The following is a 4,681-nucleotide window of genomic DNA, read 5'->3' on the forward strand; positions in this document are numbered from 1 at the left end:
TGAATGAGGGGGGAGGGTATGCAATCTATTTTAAGATTATTACAAAGCAATATAGAGATGTATGGATGGAATTAAGATTGCATAAGCATTTCCCAATTCTGGCATTTTGTAACTTTTGAGTGCTTAACTTAGCCACTTTAATATCCTTTCACTCTGACCATCTGTGCAGTGTCTGTCTGCACGTGTATGTAAGGCTGCCTCAAGGATCCTGGAGATGCTAGGCACCATGTCTCAATTGCCGAGAGGACTTTAAATCACATGCATAAATCTACGTTGCATGAATCCAGCCTTATTGTGCATGTGATACAGAATCTGCTACACATGTAAAGCTTAACTGCATGATGGCAGCTGCTTCTTGGGAAACCCTTAGGCTCAGATGCAGAGACACCACCTGGCATGTACACTAGCCACTATGTTGCATGGTCAGTATGTTTGCATTTTATGTATAAATTTAACAAATGTGTACTTCTATGCATATATTTAACAAGTAAAAAAGGTCGTGGGGAAGTGGCCAAACTGACTGCCAGCAACTGGCTACTCATCTCTCTATTTCCCCAAGGGAACAAATAAAAGGAAGTTCTACTTCCCTGTTCTGCAAGGGATTCATTCACAGCAGTAGCTGTTTTTTTCTCTTAGATGTGTATTGTAATTCTATCTTTAATACTCTACTCCAATATTACAGTAATGTGCTATGGGAGTTTTAGGACCAATGCAAAACAATAAGGCAGAACATGAATACAGGAAGGACAGGGTTTTTAAAGTGCTACAGAAAAGAGGAGGGGAATTCAAATCGGGGGATGTAGAAAGCAGAATGTCAGATCTAGACATCAACTCCAGCCAGTGGCAAGAACTAATCCGGAAAATTCAACACTCTGGGTAGCTATAGGCAGAGGCCCCTCTCTGACAGTCTCCACATTCTTCTTACAAGAAAGAGTTGGCTGCCTGTGTTAAAGTTCCATCTTCTCAAACACAAAACAAAATGTGCTATACACAAATGGTGTCGTCATTTGTGGCACAAAAGGCTGCTCTGTAGGAACGGGTCTGGATTATACAGACCGGGGGATCTACTTTTATAGTTTCTTTACCTACTTTATCAAGCTTCTAGGAAACCATTCAAACCTCAAAAAATGAGAATTCCCATGCATTATGGTATCTCTACAGATTGCCAGCCTGATTCTAGGGCTAGAAGCAAGTTCTGTATCCCACAGCACAAAGCTACCAACCTCTCCCACCCTCATCCCTCCCACTGTACCAAAAATTTTGCCTTTATCCACACAAGAGATAAGATCGCAGAATTCAAAGTTGCATCCCTTTCAGATGCAGGAAACCTGTTCAATACTAGAGAACTTAATCTTGCCTTTTCTTAGGCAGGCATAATTCAGGTAAATATGCCACAGTTGAGGAAAAGGTATCCAGAAGTTATTTTTATGAACTGGTAAGCAGCCATCTGTCCACAAACAATCACAGCCTGCCCCCAAGACAAGGCTCCTTTATGGCTGAACTTGCCTGGCATCATGCCCTTTGTTTGCTGACTGGTGAATTATGGCTCACAAATTCACCCCATGTTCCTTCTGACTTCCCTGTACTGTTTGTGCCTATTGTTTTATCTGTTTGACCAAAAAGAAGAAACAGCAACAAAAAACCTGAAATGGTTATGCTTTGGTTTATAGTAGATCCTGATTTTCCTTATGAACTAAATTTTTTTTTTTTTATTTGTTTTGACCAGCAACCATACCAGGACCTTCCCCATTAGCTTACTGAAAATCTTCCCCCAGAACTCTGAGGACACCACAAACCATTTTGCATACGCATCTGCCTTCCAAGTTTGAAAGTATCAAAAGCAGTAGTCCCTGATTAAAAAAAAAGAAGTGCAGTCATACATAAGTCAACTATGATGAATGTTCTTTTCCTATAACCTCAAAAAGATTTTATCTGCCTCAAGATGTGAAGTAGGCAAGTATTATGAAAGCTTTCGTAGCTGGAGAGGTATCACCAAGGTTCCTTCTTAATGAAGCTTCCTCTCACTTCTCACTGGAATCGTGTACTAGAAGATTATCTTATGTGCTAGAAAGCGATCATATTTCACCTCTTGCTCAGAGATAGCTGCACCTAGGATGTTTAGTATACACAAGTCCAAATGAACAATGCATAAAATGCGTTATTTTCATGCAAAGAAATAGTCCACAGTATCATCACCCCCCAAAAAAAACCCACCAAAGCTTTTTGAACAATAGTATTGTATGTCAGACCACTGACCCTGTTCTGGCCTCTGCAAGCTGTTGGAAAGGTTGACTCCGGACAGTAATTCATCTACTAATTGTAGAACACAAATCCAGTTCGGGGGCTCCTTTATAAATCTGTGTAATTCCTTGTAAAAGGATTACATACAACGAAAAAATGAATGAGATGCAAACAAGGAAACTCTACCAGGCTAATGCTAGTCACTTCTCAAACATTTTCAAGGCACAATATAGTTGGAAGTGGCCAAGATGAAACTCACTATCAAATTAGAAAAAAAACACATGATCAAATGTAATGGCAAACACTGACATCAGTAGCAGTGATACTAACTGCTATTGTATCAGCATTTAATTAATTTTGTAAACTAGTTCAGCTTCAGTACTTAAAAGGTCAGTCTCCAAAATGCACACAAGCTAGAACTGAAAGGCAGGATCCACCGCAGACACATGATACTCAGCACGTACATAACATGATGCTCTGTATAACAGGACACAAATGTAAATAGAGTCATGGATCTATGGAAAAGGCTTCTGCCACCCAGCCTCGAGAAGAAAATTCATTAGTTTGCACTGACAGTAAGCTCTTGTTCAACACATGGCACAAAAGCCAGTAGCAAACATAGCACCACTCAGGAAGTAATCTCAAAAGCGAGGGGGGGGAAATATTTCGCCAGCTTATGTTATTTGAGAAAAGACAGGTAGGTTTCCTACAAGAACCTTTTGCTCAGTTGTTGACTTAGAAATACATGAATGACTTTGTCTCTTCCGCCTTTCCAAAATGTCTCCTGGAGAGAAAGAGTCACAGATTCATCATTATTATTTGAAGAAAACCCGAGACAAAAGTGTTTTCTTCCAAGTATGTCCTAGACCTTCAAGCTACATAAACACCTTAATAAAAATAAGTGAGGGCAGAAAGTTAAACAGTCCTACAAGAAACGTGCATATTTCCAATTTAAAGGAACAAGAAGCTCTCTTCAGCCTTACACTTAGAAATACTGTATATTTTCCTACAAGAGGCCTAAAGAAAAGGCTTCAAAAGATTAACTCGATTACAAATAGTATTACCATAAAAGCTTGATGTTGAATGAAGCCAAGCACAGATAATTTTTTTTCCCCAGTTTTTTTCTTAAACAAGACTAGGAAAAAAAAACCCTAAAATAATTAGTAGTAAGCATGAGGAAGTGAAGGGAGAACTAAGAAATTATGACACAACTTGATTTTTTCCATTTAGTGTCTCAAACATGATTCACATCCTAATTCTCAGGTGAAGGGAGAACACTATGCTCACTTATCTACCTAAGTGAGGAAGGATGGCCTCATGGTTAAGATGGAAGGCTAGGAACCAGCGAGTGAGGTTCTGGGGATTCCTAGGTGTCCTGACTTGGAGCACAGCCACTCCACAGCGTTACGCAAAAGCTTTTGCACCTACAGAGTGGAGGTAATACTCTCCAGAAGGGATGTGAATATATAAACTGCATCTGGAAGACGGCACAAAGTCCCTAAAACGTTACATAAATACAGGCATTAGCATAGAGATATGTCACCTCATAGTCTGTGTCGTACAGAAAAGCACAAACGTCCACCGAGTGCAGTGATACCTCACCAGGGAGGGCATCAATTACTCCCCTTCCTCCCCGTCCCTGAAAGAGAGATGTAATCCACCATTAAAGAACTGCTGTGTTCGCTCTGAAGATGCACCTTCCGCTTCGCACCCAGTTTCCTGCCTTTCTTTAACTGGAAAAAAAAAAAAAAACCCAAACAAAACCCCAAACCCTCCAGTATTTGAACTTCGGGGTTTTGCATTGACAGCAGGTTTCCACGTCCCACCAGCGCCCAGCTGGTTCAACGGGACTAGTCGCCCGCTGGGGATGGGGCAGGACGGCGCTGCCCCGGCCCCGGCTCCCCTCGGCCCTTCTGCCTCTCGGGGAGGACGCCCGCCGCTCCCGGGCAACTAACTGCTGTGCTCTCCGCGGCGTGCCTTAGCTCCGGCAGAGCCGGGGATTTAAAAACCACACATCCACACAGAAAGGTTATTCTCCGGCGCGCCGGACCACCGGCCCGGCCCCGCCGCCCGGCTCCCGCGGGGGGCAGCCCAGCGCGGCGGCGGCCGCTGAGGCGTTTCGGCGGGAGGAGGCGCGACCTCAGGATACCTTTTGGAGACACACCGAGCGAGCCTCGCACGGCACAGCCCGGCAGCCTGTCCTGAGCTGACACCGCCCGCCCGGCAGGCGGGACAGAGCGGGCGGCCCCGCGGCCCAAGCCCGCCGCCGGCCGCCTCCTCGGCGGCGCAGCCCACAGACACGAAGTTTCGTGCCGCCGTTGCCCGGCCCAACCCAGACGCATTAATCCCCGCGCTCTCCCGGCAGCCTCCCGCGGCGCCGGTCTGCCTCCCCGCTCCCTGCCAGCGATTCCCAATAAACTTCCCCCCCCCCTCCTCCTCC

At 44.6% G+C, this 4,681-nt stretch overlaps 1 long non-coding RNA gene across 2 annotated transcripts in view; it reads right to left on the reverse strand.

The window, feature by feature from the left end:
- The window catches only part of LOC104835281, a 25,947-nt gene extending 21,632 nt beyond the window's left edge, over window positions 1-4,315 (reverse strand). The window contains exons 1-3 of one of the 2 annotated variants that reach the window (XR_774719.1): window positions 2,958-4,315; window positions 2,257-2,368; window positions 1,759-1,850 (exon numbers count right to left, since the gene is read on the reverse strand). This is a non-coding gene — a long non-coding RNA (uncharacterized LOC104835281). Of the gene's footprint in view, window positions 1-1,758; window positions 1,851-2,256 lie in introns of both variants that reach the window. The other variant, XR_774718.1, reaches the window with a different exon arrangement.
- Between the last annotated feature and the right edge of the window lie 366 nt (window positions 4,316-4,681).

The sequence above is a fragment of the Haliaeetus leucocephalus genome, unplaced genomic scaffold (assembly GCF_000737465.1).
Source record: "Haliaeetus leucocephalus isolate CR32 unplaced genomic scaffold, Haliaeetus_leucocephalus-4.0 Scaffold373, whole genome shotgun sequence".
Lineage (NCBI taxonomy): Eukaryota > Metazoa > Chordata > Aves > Accipitriformes > Accipitridae > Haliaeetus > Haliaeetus leucocephalus.